This window comes from Oncorhynchus clarkii, chromosome 29 (assembly GCF_045791955.1).
Source record: "Oncorhynchus clarkii lewisi isolate Uvic-CL-2024 chromosome 29, UVic_Ocla_1.0, whole genome shotgun sequence".
Lineage (NCBI taxonomy): Eukaryota > Metazoa > Chordata > Actinopteri > Salmoniformes > Salmonidae > Oncorhynchus > Oncorhynchus clarkii.
The window spans coordinates 6,783,029-6,802,052 of NC_092175.1; the positions used below are offsets into that span (position 1 = coordinate 6,783,029).

Genomic DNA, 19,024 nt, shown 5'->3' on the forward strand with positions numbered 1-19,024 from the left:
ATTCATTTATTTAGGCTTGCCATAAAGGGTTTGAAAACTCATTGACTCAAGACATTTCAGCTTTTCATTTTTTGTAAACACAAAATCACAAGGCAGTAATACAACAAAATGTGGAAAAAGTCAAGAGGTGTGAATACTTTCTGAAGGCACTGTACTACTGTAGCCTCACAGGAAGTCTCCCTGACAGGAGACATTTTGTCATTTTTATTAGGATCCCCATTAGCTAACGCCATAACGCTAACTAATCTTCCTGGGGTCAAACACCAATTAACAAGACATTACAAACAACCACAAATCAAGACTTCACAATCATTCAACAAGTAGACAATACAGACAATTCAAATACCTGACAGGGAACACATTTAACATTCAATCGATACTTTCTATTTCCTGTCCAGTCATATGATCTATCACATTAGATGTTCTTTCTATTTCCTGTCCAGTCATATGGTCTATCACATTAGATGTTCTTTCTATTTCCTGTTCAGTCATATGGTCTATCACATTAGATGTTCTTTCTATTTCCTGTTCAGTCATATGGTCTATCACATTAGATGTTCTTTCTATTTCCTGTCCAGTCATATGGTCTATCACATTAGATGTTCTTTCTATTTCCTGTCCAGTCATATGGTCTATCACATTAGATGTTCTTTCTATTTCCTGTCCAGTCATATGGTCTATCACATTAGATGTTCTTTCTATTTCCTGTCCAGTCATATGGTCTATCACATTAGATGTTCTTTCTATTTCCTGTCCAGTCATATGGTCTATCACATTAGATGTTCTTTCTATTTCCTGTTCAGTCATATGGTCTATCACATTAGATGTTCTTTCTATTTCCTGTCCAGTCATATGGTCTATCACATTAGATGTTCTTTCTATTTCCTGTCCAGTCATATGGTCTATCACATTAGATGTTCTTTCTATTTCCTGTCCAGTCATATGGTCTATCACATTAGATGTTCTTTCTATTTCCTGTCCAGTCATATGGTCTATCACATTAGATGTTCTTTCTATTTCCTGTCCAGTCATATGGTCTATCACATTAGATGTTCTTTCTATTTCCTGTCCAGTCATATGGTCTATCACATTAGATGTTCTTTCTATTTCCTGTTCAGTCATATGATCTATCACATTAGATGTTCTTTCTATTTCCTGTTCAGTCATATGGTCTATCACATTAGATGTTCTTTCTATTTCCTGTTCAGTCATATGGTCTATCACATTAGATGTTCTTTCTATTTCCTGTCCAGTCATATGGTCTATCACATTAGATGTTCTTTCTATTTCCTGTCCAGTCATATGGTCTATCACATTAGATGTTCTGTCTACTTCCTGTCCAGTCATATGGTCTATCACATTAGATGTTCTGTCTACTTCCTGTCCAGTCATATGGTCTATCACATTAGATGTTCTTTCTATTTCCTGTCCAGTCATATGGTCTATCACATTAGATGTTCTGTCTACTTCCTGTCCAGTCATATGATCTATCACATTAGATGTTCTTTCTATTTCCTGTCCAGTCATATGGTCTATCACATTAGATGTTCTGTCTACTTCCTGTCCAGTCATATGGTCTATCACATTAGATGTTCTGTCTACTTCCTGTCCAGTCATATGGTCTATCACATTAGATGTTCTTTCTATTTCCTGTCCAGTCATATGGTCTATCACATTAGATGTTCTGTCTACTTCCTGTCCAGTCATATGATCTATCACATTAGATGTTCTTTCTATTTCCTGTTCAGTCATATGGTCTATCACATTAGATGTTCTTTCTATTTCCTGTCCAGTCATATGGTCTATCACATTAGATGTTCTTTCTATTTCCTGTTCAGTCATATGGTCTATCACATTAGATGTTGTTTCTATTTCCTGTTCAGTCATATGGTCTATCACATTAGATGTTCTTTCTATTTCCTGTCCAGTCATATGGTCTATCACATTAGATGTTCTTTCTATTTCCTGTCCAGTCATATGGTCTATCACATTAGATGTTCTTTCTATTTCCTGTCCAGTCATATGGTCTATCACATTAGATGTTCTTTTATTTTTTTCTTGAAGGTCGATTTACTTTTTGCCTGATAAATATGGATTGGTAAAGAGTTCCATTCAGCTAGAAATATGGATTGGTAAAGAGTTCCATTCAACTAGAAATATGGATTGGTAAAGAGTTCCATTCAGCTAGAAATATGGATTGGTAAAGAGTTCCATTCAGCTAGAAATATGGATTGGTAAAGAGTTCCATTCAACTAGAAGTATGGATTGGTAAAGAGTTCCATTCAGCTAGAAATATGGATTGGTAAAGAGTTCCATTCAGCTAGAAATATGGATTGGTAAAGAGTTCCATTCAGCTAGAAGTATGGATTGGTTAAGAGTTCCATTCAGCTAGAAATATGGATTGGTAAAGAGTTCCATTCAGCTAGAAGTATGGATTGGTAAAGAGTTCCATTCAACTAGAAATATGGATTGGTTAAGAGTTCCATTCAGCTAGAAGTATGGATTGGTAAAGAGTTCCATTCAACTAGAAATATGGATTGGTTAAGAGTTCCATTCAGCTAGAAATATGGATTGGTTAAGAGTTCCATTCAGCTAGAAATATGGATTGGTAAAGAGTTCCATTCAGCTAGAAGTATGGATTGGTAAAGAGTTCCATTCAACTAGAAATATGGATTGGTTAAGAGTTCCATTCAGCTAGAAATATGGATTGGTAAAGAGTTCCATTCAGCTAGAAATATGGATTGGTAAAGAGGACCATTCAGCTAGAAATATGGATTGGTAAAGAGTTCCATTCAACTAGAAATATGGATTGGTTAAGAGTTCCATTCAGCTAGAAATATGGATTGGTAAAGAGTTCCATTCAGCTAGAAATATGGATTGGTAAAGAGTTCCATTCAGCTAGAAATATGGATTGGTAAAGAGTTCCATTCAGCTAGAAATATGGATTGGTAAAGAGTTCCATTCAACTAGAAATATGGATTGGTAAAGAGTTCCATTCAGCTAGAAATATGGATTGGTAAAGAGTTCCATTCAGCTAGAAATATGGATTGGTAAAGAGTTCCATTCAGCTAGAAGTATGGATTGGTAAAGAGTTCCATTCAGCTAGAAGTATGGATTGGTAAAGAGTTCCATTCAACTAGAAATATGGATTGGTAAAGAGTTCCATTCAGCTAGAAGTATGGATTGGTAAAGAGTTCCATTCAGCTATAAGTATGGATTGGTAAAGAGTTCCATTCAGCTAGAAATATGGATTGGTAAAGAGTTCCATTCAGCTAGAAGTATGGATTGGTAAAGAGTTCCATTCAGCTAGAAGTATGGATTGGTAAAGAGTTCCATTCAACTAGAAATATGGATTGGTAAAGAGTTCCATTCAGCTAGAAATATGGATTGGTAAAGAGTTCCATTCAGCTAGAAATATGGATTGGTAAAGAGTTCCATTCAGCTAGAAATATGGATTGGTAAAGAGTTCCATTCAGCTAGAAATATGGATTGGTAAAGAGTTCCATTCAGCTAGAAATATGGATTGGTAAAGAGTTCCATTCAGCTAGAAATATGGATTGGTAAAGAGTTCCATTCAGCTAGAAGTATGGATTGGTAAAGAGTTCCATTCAGCTAGAAGTATGGATTGGTAAAGAGTTCCATTCAGCTAGAAGTATGGATTGGTAAAGAGTTCCATTCAGCTAGAAGTATGGATTGGTAAAGAGTTCCATTCAGCTAGAAATATGGATTGGTAAAGAGTTCCATTCAACTAGAAATATGGATTGGTAAAGAGTTCCATTCAGCTAGAAATATGGATTGGTAAAGAGTTCCATTCAACTAGAAATATGGATTGGTAAAGAGTTCCATTCAACTAGAAATATGGATTGGTAAAGAGTTCCATTCAGCTAGAAATATGGATTGGTAAAGAGTTCCATTCAACTAGAAATATGGATTGGTAAAGAGTTCCATTCAGCTAGAAATATGGATTGGTAAAGAGTTCCATTCAGCTAGAAATATGGATTGGTAAAGAGTTCCATTCAGCTAGAAATATGGATTGGTAAAGAGTTCCATTCAACTAGAAATATGGATTGGTAAAGAGTTCCATTCAACTAGAAATATGGATTGGTAAAGAGTTCCATTCAGCTAGAAATATGGATTGGTAAAGAGTTCCATTCAGCTAGAAATATGGATTGGTAAAGAGTTCCATTCAGCTAGAAATATGGATTGGTAAAGAGTTCCATTTAGCTAGAAATATGGATTGGTAAAGAGTTCCATTCAGCTATGGCTCTATATAAAACTGTAGATTTAATGAGATTTGTCCTTGGCTTGGGTCTTAGCAGTCCTGTATTTGCCTGTCTGGTTTGGTGGTTATGCGTGTTGCTAGTATGAACTAACTTGCCTGAAAAATACTGTGTTTTTTGGAAAAATATAACATTCCTAAAGAAAATCCGAAAAACAAATGACTATCCAGTTTCAACGTGAAGCCATGAGAGATTCTCATGCATTTGACTAATATTCATTCAGATAGACCAATTGAAGAGGTAATCTGGCAGCCCTGTTTTGAGCCATTTGGAGCTTTTTAAAATCTTTCTTCGCTACAGATGAACAAATAACTGGACAGTACTCTAAGTGTGATAGGACCAGGGATTGAAACAAAGTAGAGTAGAGCACTGCAGGTTTATAGACAATGGAAGGGGGGAGGGGTTAACAGGGAATGAGAGAGAGGAAGGTGAGCTTGAGGTGAAGCTGAAACTGTGTCAGTTCATTCTGTGTTTGTTTAGTGACTGAAAGTGTGTCAGTGCCCGGCTGTCCTTCACAGCACCTGAGATTTCACCAAACAGGATGCATCTGTTGATTAGGAGAGGAGAGGCTGTACAGTGGTGATATAACTGCTTTGGCTGATTCCAGCTGAATTCAATTAGTCCTGTATTCATGAGACAGAGGGATATGAGTTCTGGGGCCTCGGGACACTGTGCTGTTTTATGTGGGTTTAACTGGAGGTATGGTCATTGCCAAACAATCAGACTGAATCTGTCTCTCTCGGTTATTGGTTCAGAGCTCACAGTTTGTCCTTGGGCAGACTAACATGAACAATTGGGAGACAATAAAAACACGCTTCATGTCATTGAATCTGCTACGGCATGCGCATGTGTGAGTGTGTGTGTGTGTGTGTGTGTGTGTGCGTGGCTGCATCTGTCTATAGCCCCCTAGGTGATGTATCATTATATCCCGCCCCCTGTCCGATCCAGTGTGACAGCTCTCCAGTCACCTGCAGCAGCAGCAGCTAACCCTGGAGACTCTTTCGTGCTGCAACAAATGCGTTCCCAGCTGCACACACCATTAATCCTACACTATTCATTACACAGAGAGACCTGGTACACACCACTAACCTGGCCTATACACAGTGACCGGGGCCCTTGGCTTCCATTCAAACAGTGGGCCTTATTCACTCAAAATACAATATCAAAACACTAGCTGTCCATGCTTCTTGCACTGAGAATATGATTCTATTTGGATTGATTATCTATAATAAAAGGAAATCAATAGAAAAATATGAACTATGTGAAACTATGCAAAACTGAGTAAAAATGTACAGGGACAGTGCACATTAATCAACGTTTCAGTAAAAGTGCAGGTTTTAGCCAGCCGGCTAATTTTCAACCGCAGTCCCTGGGCAGGTTAAACACAACTCAACTACTTTAATTCAATATACGACTGTTGGTTGGTTAACCTTAGCCCTGACACTTCCACATCGACCCTTTGATTGAATAGTGCCCAGTGTGTGTAAGTCATTATCACCTATTGAGTCAGATACCCTTCAACACCTAACTAGCAGACCCTGGTTTACAGTTGGAACTAACTCATAGACTTAGAGCTCTCGCATCTCCCTGAAACACCGTATGGCTTGAAAAAATCATCTAACACTAGTCTGGAAGAGGACAGCCCGTCTTTAGCACAACTTAGTGGGCCAAGAGGAGAGAGAGAAAGAGAGAGATCCCCCAACCAAGGATGGCCTATAGCAGCACCTAGATCTTCTGCACAGATTCTGTCAGATCTGGGCCCTGACGTTAAATCTCAGTAAGACTGGTGTTCCAAAAAACATCAGCACCACAGGTAACTCCCACAAAGCTGTGAACAATCTAAAAGACATGGCAAGAAGGGCCTTCTACGCCATCAAAAGGAAAATAAAATTTGAATCTGGCTAAAAATACTTGAATCAGTTCTAGAACCCATTGCCATTTATGGTTGTGAGGTCCGGGCTCGCTCACCAACCAACAATTCACAAAATGGAACAAACACCAAATTGAGACTATGAATTCTGCAAAAACATCCTCCGTGTACAATGTAAAATACCAAATAATGCATGCAGAGCAGAATTTGACCAATCCCCGCTCCAGAAAAGAGACGTTAAATACTACAACCACCTAAAAGGAAGCAATTCCCAAACCTTCCATAACAAAGCCATCACCTACAGAGAGATCTAGAGAACAATCCCTTAAGCAGCTGGTCCTGGGGCTCTGTTCACAAACACAAACACACCCCACAGAGCCCCAGGACGGCAACAGCAACACAATTAGACCCAACCAAATCATGAGAAAACAAAAAGATAATTACTTTACACATTGGAAAGAATTTAACAAAAAACAGAGCAAACTGGAATGCTATTTGGCCCTAAACAGAGAGTAAACAATGGAATAATACCTGACCACTGTGACTACGTACTGACTCAGTGAGCTTAGCCTTGCTATTGAGAGAGGCCGCTGTAGGCAGACTTAGCTCTCAAGAGAAGACAGGCTACGTACACACTGCCCAAAAAACAAGGTGGAAACTGAGCTGCACTTCCTAACCTCCTGCCAAATGTATGACCATATTAGAGACACAATATTTCCCTCAGATTACACAGAACCACAAATTATTTGAAAACAAACACAATTACGATAAACTCCCATGTCTATTGGGTAAAATACCACAGTGTACAATCACAACAGCAAGATCTGTGACCTAAACAAACAAGAAAACAAACACCAGTGTAAATACAACCCATATTTCTTTTTATTTCTTTTCCCTTTTGTACTTTAACTATTTGCACATTGTTATAACACTGTATACATACATAATCTGACATTTGAAATGTCTCTATTCCTTTGAAACCTCTGTGAGCGTAAATGTTTACTATTCATTTTTGATTGTTTATTTCACTTTTGCATTATCTATTTCACTCGCTTTGGCAATGTTAACATGTGTTTTCCGTGCCAATAAATCCATTTGAATTGAACAGAGGAGGAGGAGGAGGAGGAGGAGGAGAAAGACAGAGACCGCTATGGCAGTTGGTTTCCGTCTGTGGCGCTACGATGGCCCTAGCTGCTGGTGATAATGACCGCTGAGGGCTTGCTAATCCAAACTGAAGTGGAGTAGTCATGGTGACAGGGAAAGAGAAGAGGACAGATCAGTCATAAACTAACTGTTAGCTAGAAAAGAGTTTGGTCAGCGCTTGGTCAGACTTCTTGACTTCTACAGGAGGGGGGAGTTGATTTCTGCACAACAGTGAACAGTTCTATCTTTCAGATGTTACCCAGCTACGAACGAAAACACATAACACTCATATCACAAAGCCTGACGAACCACTACAATCATGTAGCCTGTCATCTTCAACACCTGTACCAAACCCGACTCAAAGCACATTGTTCGTAAACAGACGCACACCAAATGATAATCTCCTTATCACCATGCGCAGAGGGCCAGATGTTTCTGATTGGCTGTAATCTCTCTCTTTCATTAGCATACAGCTGCGAGGCCGAGGCCCGGGTCACTTGAGTTTCAGCCAATCAATATCCATAAACCCCGGACTGAACGTCTGCTGCCACGGCAACCTAAGGATGGCTGAAAGGATCCTTCTGCAGGGAACTCAGAATCCATAAAGGAAAGAATGTCCATTGTCCTCAAGTGTCACATCGGCAAAAAGGGAACCAGTTTTAGTGGATCCCCAGACTAGTATGTTACATGTTGGCTACACTGAGCATGTTACATGCAGAAATAAGAGATCGGCACATTACTTCCCACACAAAGTGGGAATACAAACAGCTAATCTGAATCTAATTTCTATGATAGACCAGCTGGGAACGGCTGATGTCCGTCTGTCCGTAGTTCCCTGAGACTGACCCATTGACAGACACAATGGGACAAAACCCCAACTCGCCTCTGCTTGTTCAGCCAGACAGATTGGAACCTCCCCGGTCCTGCCCTCTAACCTCCTCCCTCACCCACCTCCCCTCCTGTCAGTCAGTCTCCGGATATCTTATTCTTAGGAAGAGAGAGAGGAGAGAGAGAGGAGAGAGAGGAGAGAGAGAGGAGAGAGAGAGAGAGAGAGAGACACTTGAAATGTGTTAATCTTTTTCAAACCTTTGTGATGTAATGTTTACGGTTAATTTCCAACCGTGTTTTGTTGATTTTATTTTGTGTCTTGTTTATTGTGAATTCCACTTGCTTTGGCAATGTAAACATATGTTTCTCATGCCAATAAAGCCCATTTGAATTGAATTGAAAGAGAGAGACAGAGAGAGACAGAGAGAGAGAGAGAGAGGGTAGTTCTTTGTTATTGTGTGGGCCCCTCCCTGCTGGTTTCCCAGTAAAGGGACCAGGCTGGGGGCCGGTAGGCGCCAAGAGGAGGTCGGGAGTGTCTGTTGTACCCCCAGCAGAGCCTCGTCTCTGGGAGCCACATGAGCCCAAAGGACGGTGGGAGAGGAGGGAGAATGTGTCAGAGTATGAAAGAGTGTAAAGCAAAGTACACTCAGGGAAAGGGAGAGAAATAGAGGAGAGAAGACAGATTCACTCCAATGATGCCTAATCTTAACGGTGTGCGTGAACGAGAGAGAGCAGAGGAGAAAGAGAGCGAGAGAGAGAGAGAGAGAGAGAGAGAAAGAGAGACTGAGCGGCTGAGACAGAGAAAGAATGTGGTATTCACTATTCTATACAGTATACATTACTATGATCTGTGGAAGATGGCTCTGAGGATGAAATCTAAAAAGAAACTCTTTATTTCTTTTGACCATCGTGGAAAAACTCCATCACCTTAACTGCTTCCACTCCTTTGGCCCTTTACACAGAAACGACCCCGGTATACAACCACTGTAAAGCATTTACACACAGTGTGTACACACACACCCAGGCCCTACTTTTCCACTGTGCTCTGCTGACTAAAATCGTGTGACACTTTTCCATCCAGAGCCTAATGTAGGAGAGCATCTCCCAACCCTCCCTCGGACAGACGGCTGCTTTTAATTCAATCCCAAAGTCTCCTTTCGGGAGGCTGTGACGGAAAACCTCCTAACGTAATGTGACCCAGTTAGTCAGTCAGTAGGTTCCGCCTGCCCGTGTTCCAACGCAGCCCTCCTCAAAGTCACTCCGGTGGTTTTACTGTCAATTAACTAATCTTCGGGAAACAAAAGGACGTTGAAAAAAAATCTTCTTTTTGCGCGTTGGGATCGCTTAGAGGGTTCCTGGGGGTTGTTGTTGAAAGAGTTCCACTGACTTGCACACAAACATCAAAGAATATCGTAGAGGGGGTAAAAGAAAAAAAAACTAAGACTATGTCAAAACCAGATGCTGCAGTGAATCAGTGAAAGTGAAACTTCTCTTCTTTTACTCTTCTATTCCCCCTCCTGCATCTGTAACATGTTAGTTTGAAGCAGTATGATGCAAACAGTGGTTGAAGGGGCTGACCAGTACTGAAACTCTAACCTACTGCTTGAGTAACAGCATCTCTTATAGAACACCAGCTCTAAACCACAACCCTTGGTATGGAAAAAAGTAAGAAGTAAAGTCGAGTATGGTGTATTACTGAGACCTTTTTCATTCCCCTTCAGGCAATCTGACGCAAACCAAACAGCCATGTTATAAGCCCCATCTCCTCTAGTAGTGAGTAGTGGGGTCCTGTTGTGCCAAACTGTACACCAGATGTGGATCCCTGCCTCCACACTACAGCCTGACCCTTGACCCCACAGATTCCATTTAATCAGCCAATTTCACAGGCCTGTCACACCGAGCCTGTGGTCCAGCCTCGGGTTTCACACACACACACTGATAGAGAAAGGATCTGATTTCAGCTAAGAACCGTCTCCAATTACTCTCTACCAGTACCCCCTGTATATAGCATCGCTATTGTTATTTTACTGCTGCTCTGTAATTATTTGTTCCTTTTCTTTTTTTTTTTTATTCTTCTTAAAACTGCATGGTTGTTTAAGGGCTTGTAAGTAAGCATTTCACTGCTGTATTTGACACGTGACAAATACAATTGGATTTGATTTGAAATACTGATGTTAACTTAATCAATTGAGCAAATGTTTATATTTGGAAAGGGCCCGACCACTGGGGGCATGAAAAAGGTGCGCACCAAACCCTCCAATTGAAAGTCGCTTTAAGTGTCGCCACGCCAAAGGAACATATTGACGAAAGCTATAAACTGAGGTCAGGGGCCTGGACTGATGACATACACATGTCGACAATGTCATCAAAGAGCAGAAAAGCTGAAGTTTGGAGAGCAGACTATGTGGTCTGTATGAACTGGTTGCCAGTCGAAGTCCGCAGAGTTTTTTATATGACGTTAAAAGAATCGCCAACTGCACTCACAGCACCAGGCAGGCCGCAAAAAAAGCAGAGGCTGGTAAGATTTTTTCCACCCTTTGATAATTCACCATTCTGTTTAGGGAGAAGAAGAAGAAGAAACAATAACATGAAAGAACTTTCCCGACTGCTGCACTCCTTGCCTGCCCAGACAGCCAGCAGGAGGAAGTGGATATTTTCCCCTTTTCCTGATGCCAGAGCTGAACCGAGCAGAACAGTGGAGCCTTCTCCAGCAGGCCTATAATGATTGTTGCCTGTTTGATTCCATTTTTTTTTTTATTGGTCCAAACATGGAGCTCTGAGGGACGCCACGTGCTTTGGACCTCCAGCATTAACCACAGCCAGTCTTCCACTCCACAGCCGGTCTTCCAATGGCTGCCATCTTTATTGTTAGACACAGGTGAGTCCCCATTGAATGATGTGGCAACTTCTGACCAAGACCACACAGTGACTGTGCTGCAGCATGCCACTGCCACGCAGTTGGCTACAGTGTGACAATGAATGGTAGCATGTTTAGCTATTTACTTTAAAGGTCCGGTCTTTCTAAATGTGTCTTGGGAATTTCATGCAAGTACTGTGACGGGAAACATAGAAAATGACAAGAGAAAAGTAAGAGAGAAACTTAACACTAGGACTAGAACTGCTACACTCTGTTATTATCTATGTGTAGTCACTTTAATAACTCTACCTACATGTACATATTACCTCAATTACCTCAACTAACCGGTGCCCGCGCACATTGACTCTGTACCAGTACCCCCCTGTATCTAGCCTCGCTATAGTCATTTTACTGCTGCTATTATATTACTTGTTCCTTTTATTTCTTATTCTTATTTGTATTTTTTAAACTGCATTGCTGGTTAGGGGCTTGTAAGTAAGCATTTCACTGTAATAATACCTGTTGTATTCGGCACATGTGACTAATAGAATTTGATTTGTTCTTAGGTGAATAGTTATTGATTCCCTAACGACTGCTGCTATAGACACCCCTTAAATGGCTTGAGCCTTGGGACAAAAACAAGCATTCTCATTCAACACAGTGCCACATCCACTATTCACACAAATCAATATTTTACTGCAGCACTTCAGTTTGGATTATTTAGACAATTGTATTGGCAGCCAACTCCCCCTGCAGAGCTATGGGATGGCTAACTGAGGAAAGGGGAGAGGGCCAGGCTGGCCTATATAGCAGATCTCATATATGAGATGGTTTTCATGGGACACAATCTCTATATCACTGCTATTATGAGGTTGACAATACAGGGGTCCAAAAGGCTTCACCGTAGCCAGTAATATAATATTTCTTACCCCCCAGGGCTCTCCCACACATAGGCTTACAGAAGTGCACGTGCTCACGCACACAGGTGGGATATGGTTCCAGGTTGTTGCTTTGAAAGGGGGGATGGGGAGTAGGGTCAGAAACGACAACAACAAAACTCTAGCAAGTTGCCTATTTATGACCACTTCAGTCTCAAAAGCCCCTCTAGGAAAGATATGTCCTCTCCTTTTTGGACTTCTTTTTTTTAGTTTGACATGAATTAGTCCTTCAGTTTGACAGATCAGCATTCTAGTTGGGATATTCCACCAAAATCACAGTTCAGGGAGTTCCCTCTGGACCATTTAAGATCAGCCAAACTGGCCAGCCACTAGGTCAGAGAAAAACAAAGAAGCTACTTCTGCCTCAGTGACAACTCCCCCATCTGCATTTGTTCACATTATGAGTTGGATGTTTTCCCAGGTATAAATAGGCTGTGTTTTTAAAATCAAATGTTGTTCATTCCCGTAGGGAAAAAGATTAGAGCATAGTATAACTGCAGTATGCTGCAAATACTGCCTTCAAAATAACACGTGTGTTTCTACTGCAGTAATTTTGCAGTGTAACTTCAGTTAAAGCGCAGTATAACTGCAGATCAACTGCATCTAAAATACAACAGCCCACTGCAGTTACTGCACTTTTACTGCAATTTCAAACTGCTAATCTTTTTTTTGTAAGGGCAATATTTTTTGTTGTGCGGGCATATACCTTTTCTCTGTGTCCTATTATTGACGTGTAATTTGTTCAAAGTTAATTTGACGGAAACTGCTGAAATAGCTCTCAGGCGTACATACACAGGCCTAATAACATTGTAATAACATGAAAAATAATGGAAGAGTAGAATGTGAAACGTTGCCTGGCAAACTTTTCGTCAATCTGGTTTCCCCACAACGCCGAACCAGCCGCTCCCAGACAAATGAAAACAATTACATTTACTGTGACATTTTCTCTAAAGTAATCTAAGCATTGTTGAAAATACATTGTATAGGAAATCAGTGTAAGTGAATAGCGGGAATAGGCTATAGATGAAAAACGGATTGAATGGCAAAAGCAAAATAAATCATTCTCCCTACTTACGGGTAGGTTTTCCACGTTTTGCAAAACGTCCAGCGATGAATATGGGCGCTTTTCAATAAAAAAAAATCCAACTGGCGGAAATAACTTTTTAAAACCACTATTTTTGCGTTACACGTTTCTTTGTGGATAATGCCGTGTGCTGCCTCTACCCACACGATTCCTTGGTCCAAGTCTATTTCTACCCCACGCTTTCTCTCTTCGACCACGAATGAGTGAGGCGCAAGCGGTTTTCTCCGGACCAGTCTGCTTACATCTGAGAGCGAGTGACGTTATTCTCGTGTTACCGTTTAATCTCTCTCTCTCTCTCTCTCTCTCTCTCTTTACGTTTCATTAAAACGTTCTAGTTTTACTGGAGGACGTTGGAGGGGAGTTATGCCCTGTTCTGTGTGCCCATATGGGTTAACCCTGCTCCATTCCTACATGACCTTATGCCATGCACACTCATGTCGTAGTTGTGTGGTCAACACAAGCCAATGTCATTCAGGTTGAACACTTCACGTTCTTCAGAGGAGCCAGAGTAGTTAGAGGTCATAGCCATACTACATGTATTACTGCAGTGAAAAAGGCAACACTGAAATCCTAGTTGAACCTACTTGACTTATGTGAATGGTTGTACTGTGCCATCTCCCATTCACACGTAGTCTCTAGTGCTTGTTGTCTGGTGCGTTTTAGTCCGAATGAATGGAGAGATGGAGCCCATTCATAGCAGATATCTCAGTTCAGGGTTGTGAATGCGCCACATTGGAAAACAGGAATAGGAAGAAATAAGAGCTTTTGTGTATTAGTTGACATTGTGTTAAGTTTACAGGGCAGAGGAGCAGGGAGAATGGGCTGTTGCGACTGGGGGAAGGAACAACTGGTGCCAGGCACTCTCAAACGTATAATTGTGCTTCTTGAAATGTGAATGAAGCTGGGAAAAAGTTACTGGTACAGGGACTTACTACTGAGCAGATTCAACCAAGGAGGTTTGAGGAAACCACATCCTAAAACCATCATCACCAGATTAAAATGGCTGACAGGCTTTTATAGTTAGCTACTTTGAGTAGTTTCCTTTAAAAAAAATATATATATATATATATATTTTGATGAAAGAAAATACAACACCCTCAAAATAGCTTGAAATAAAACCACCATGTAAGTAGTACTTTTGATGAAGAAGTTGACACACACTCACATCAAGGGCATTCTTGACACAGTCCTTGTGACAGCAGAGAGATAAGGGCAGTGGGCTGTCTCCAGCTCAGTTTGTTTACAGTGGAGCAGAGCTCTGTGTCTTTGTTATGACTACACACACACACACACACACACACACACACACACACACACACACACACACACACACACACCTGGAGGGCTTGGACAACCTAGCACTGAGCAAGTTCCTCTTCCTAAAAAAGCCTTACTGCTGGTAATTACTATTGTTTTACACAATGGTGTGCGTGTGTGTTTGTGTAGGGTCGGGTAGATTACTTTCTAAATGTAATCCGTTAGTTACTAGTTAGCTGTCCAAAATTGAAATCAGTAATGGAATTGTTAGATTACCCAAATTTAGTGACATAATCTGATTACTTTCAGTTACTTTTGGTTCACTTTCCGTTTAAGAGGCATTAGAAGAAGACAAAAAGAATCCATCAAACGTGTTTGGTGTGTTGTCATAGTGGTCTCGGACTTGTGCTCAGACTTGCTCATGTGGAACAAACTTAAACTTGTGCCTTTTTTCAATGTTTAACTGAATGTCATTGAGAAACAGAAAAGTGTCAATGTATTTTTTTGCAAACATCCTTTCTGAATTGAAAAGTAATCCAAGATGTAATCATCAAGTGTTTCAAAAGTATCTGTAATCCAATTACAATATTTCTACTGGTAATGTAACTGATTCGTTTTTTGTAATCAGATTACATGTAATCAGTTACTCCCCGACCCTGTGTGTGTGTGCGCGTCAACCAGTTGATGGATCTGTAGGATAATGTTTTCTGAGTGTTGGGTGTGATGAGCACTTGGATTTCCCCTGGCCTGCGAGTGAGTGAGGCTCAAGGTCCAACACATTCCTGCCTGCATTGGTCAGTAAAGGATTTCTAATCTGTTTTCACAGGCAGGCAGGCTGCACAGACACACACACACACACAAATATTCTTTGGAATTCCTCTCCCAGTCTGACTTCGCTATATGAGAGCTGAGAACTTCCCCAGGCTGGTGGATTTCATCCTTGTGGGCATTCCAGAATGGAATCAAGGTGCGGCACACATTCTATTCCGGATGAAGTCATCGTGGAAACATCCGAGTCTGACATTGGCGAGGCCAACGAGGGCCACTGTCATATCTATCACGGGCATCGGGGCTGAGGAGGGGGATCTGATCTCTGGCTTAGCGTTACCACAGCTGATAAAACAAACGTGAGTGGTGGGCCTACATCAGAGAGAGAGAGAGAGAGATTGTGTGTGTGCCAGGGTGAATCAGATGGGGTTGATTCAGCGAGGCCACATTGGAGAGACGTGTATTTATCACACCCTAAGGCAGCCAGCAGCAGTGTGAATCAAAGACACTGAGGGGAGGAGACAGACTATGACGACACTGCAGGGAAACACTTGTTCACAATGACGAGGAGAAGAGGGAGGGGCTTTGTGTTTTTGTTTAGGGGATAGCTAGTTCCTGTACAACAAGGGTGTCAAACTCAATCAGCTCAAGGGCCATATTTAAAAATATTAAAAAATCACGGCCCAGATACGTATAGCCTATTATGCTGTTTAATTTTTTTTTAAAACAGTGCATACAACTGCCACCCAAACTGGCCATTGTTTTATTCTGAAAAATATGTCCCTTTATAATGTCCACTGAACAAAAATATAAACCCAAAACGTAAAGTGTTGGTCCCATGTTTCTCGAGCTGAAATCAAAGATTCCAGACATTTTTCACAGAAAATCCCTGTTAGTGAGCATTTCTACTTTGCAGAGATAATCCATGTTATCTTGGAATATCAAGAAGCTGATTAACAGAATGATCACTACACAGGTGCACCTTGTGCTGGGGACAAAAGGCCACTCTAAAATGTGCAGTTGTCACACAACACAATTGCCACAGAAGTGTCAAGTTTTGAGGGAGTGTGCAATTGGCATGCTGACTGTAGGAATGTCCACCAGAGCTGTTGCCAGAGAATTTAATGTAATTTCCATACAAATCATTGCGTGAGCCTGATAGAAATGTGTCACGGGATTCTGCCTTGTTTGACACGTGTGATATAAAGTCTGCCAAATGTTTTCCTACCTGTGGTTTGAAGTTGACCTGAACAAAAAATGTATATGTCATCAACTTCAATGAACTATTCTCTTCACATCAGAAAACAGAGCAAACGTTGAGTCAAATGTACAATTAATGCTGCAGAAGATTTAGGTAGACTAAGGTTATTCACTGCAGTATGGTTATTAGTGAATTTCCAGGAATTGGACAACTTACTAACTGCATGTAAAATACGATGTGAAATCAGACCAAACTACAGAGGAACTCTTTGTAACAATATTCACAAGTGAGTCTGGGACGAGCAAAGAGTCTACTTTCAAATGTCATGTCACACCTCAACTCTTCAGTCCAAAGTTATTAGCTTCAGTATGGTGGTTTGTAATGAGAGGAACCATGAAGACGACCTGTGACCTTTGTGAGAGCAGCCGACAGAATCCCGCGCCGGTCTTGGAAAATCCCAAGCATGCAGAACGCGACAACGCTCTTGTCTTGCTACATTCTTCATCTTTGCTATTTTTTTTGTGGTACTTTTAACTCCCATTTCTCCCTAATTTCACGATCTCCAATTGGTAGCTACAGTCTTGTCCCATCGCTGCAACTTCCGTACGGATAAGGACATTCCGGCTGGCTGTGACACAGCCCGGGATCAAACCCGGGTCTGTAGTGACACCTCTAGCACTGAGATGCAGTGCCTTACTTGCTGACTAGACTGGGTGTGCGCAAGTTGATTTTGTCTATCCACACCAGATGTGCTCAAGACACGCAGGTTGAAACATCCAAACAAACTACAAACCAACTATATTCATTTGGGGACAGGTCGAAAAGCATGAAACATTCATGGCAATTCAGCTAGCTAGCTTGCTGTTGCTAGCTAATTTTTCCTGGGATAAATATTGGGTTGTTATTAATCCACAGATAAAAGGGTAAACCGAGTTCATTTTCAGTAATCTCTCTTCTGTCAGACTTCTTATTTGGACTTTATATGACAGTGGGCAACCAACTTTAAGGTGCATTACCACTACCAACTGGACTGGAGTGTGGACCTCAGTTAATCTTTCAATCCCCCACGTGGTTATATGCCCCTAAAAACCAATGAGGAGATGGGATAGGTGGGACTTGCAGCGCGTCAAGCGTCACAAATAGAACCAAGTTCTATTTTAGCGCCTAGCTAAGAAGACATGCGCGAGCGAGCAGTTTGTATGCAATGATTGAATAACATGCAGTTGAAGTCAGAAGTTTACATACACCTTAGCCAAATACATTTAAACTCAGTTTTTCACCATTCCTGACATTTAACCCTAGTAAACATTCCCTGTCTTAGGTCAGTTAGGACGACCACTTTATTTTAAGAATGTGAAATGTCAGAATAATATTAGAGAGAATGATTTATTTCAGCTTTTATTTCTTTCATCACATTCCTAGTGGGTCAGACGTTTACATACACTCAATTAGTATTTTGTAGCATTGCCTTTAAATTGTTTAAATTGGGTCAAACGTTTCGGGTAGCCTTCCACGAGCTTCCCACAATAAGTTGGGTGAATTTTGGCCCATTCCTCCTGACAGTCAGGTTTGTTGACTTTGCTCGCACACGCTTTTTCAGTTCTGCCCACACATTTTCTATAGGATTGAGGTCAGGGCTTTGTGATGGCCACTCCAGTAACTTGACTTTGTTGTCCTTAGCCATTTGCCACAACTTTGGAAGTATGATTGGGGTCATTGTCCATTTGGAAGATCCATTTGCGACCAAGCTTTAACTGATGTATTGAGGTGTTGCTTCAATATATCCAAATAATTTTCCATCCTCATGGTGCCATCTATTTTGTGAAGTGCACCAGTCCCTCCTGCAGCAAAGCACCCCCACAACATGATGCTGCCACCAATTGCGGAGGTCTTGGCTGATTTCTTTTGATTTCCCATGATGTCAAGCAAAGAGGCACTGAGTTTGAAGATAGGCTTTGAAATACATCCACAGATAAACCTCCAATTGACTCAAATGATGTCAATTAGCCTATCAGAAGCTTCTAAAGCCATGACATAATTTTCTGGAATTTTCCAAGCTGTTTAAAGGCATAGTAAACAATTGTTGGGAAAATTGTTGGGAAACTGCAATTGTCGGCATTTATGATGTGTCAAGCACAAAGTAGATGTCCTAACCGACTTGCCAGAAGTATAGTTTGTTAACAAGACATTTGTTTTAATGACTTCAACCTAAGTGTATGTAAACTTCCCACTTCAACTGTGTGTACATGTATTTTTGTAATGCGAGCGGTGTGGTTAGCAAGTTAGACCGCTGCACCACAGGAGGCCTTCACCTTTATGCTGCCAGTTGTTCGCAGTGATGAGAGTCGGCTGGGAAAAGCAGACACACACTCTGGCGGTATACCCCATTCTCTCTCTCTCTCTCTCTCTCTCTCTCTCTCTCTCTCTCTCTCTCTCTCTCTCTCTCTCTCTCTCTCTCTCTCTCTCTCTCTCTCTCTCTCTCTCTCTCTCTCTCTCTCTCTCTCTCTCTCTCTCTCTCTCTCTCTCTCTCTCTCTCTCTCTCTCTCTCACACACACACACACACACACACACACACACACACACACACACACACACACACACACACACACACACACACACACACACACACACACACACACACACACACACACACACACACACACACACACACACACACACACACACACACACACACACACACACACACACACACACAGGTAGAGTTACAGTTTAAAAAAAGCTCTTAATGAATGAAGGGAGAAAGGGATGAAAGAGGTGATGGGTAAACAGCACAGTT

The 19,024-nt window shown here is 41.2% G+C and overlaps 1 protein-coding gene across 2 annotated transcripts in view; it reads right to left on the reverse strand.

The window, feature by feature from the left end:
* LOC139388393 (LHFPL tetraspan subfamily member 2a protein-like) overlaps window positions 1–13,269 on the reverse strand; it is a 77,752-nt gene extending 64,483 nt beyond the window's left edge. For both annotated transcript variants that reach the window (XM_071135028.1, XM_071135027.1), the window contains exon 1: window positions 12,992–13,269. The gene's annotated coding sequence lies outside the window, so the exon portion shown is untranslated. The remainder of the gene's footprint in view (window positions 1–12,991) is intronic.
* Between the last annotated feature and the right edge of the window lie 5,755 nt (window positions 13,270–19,024).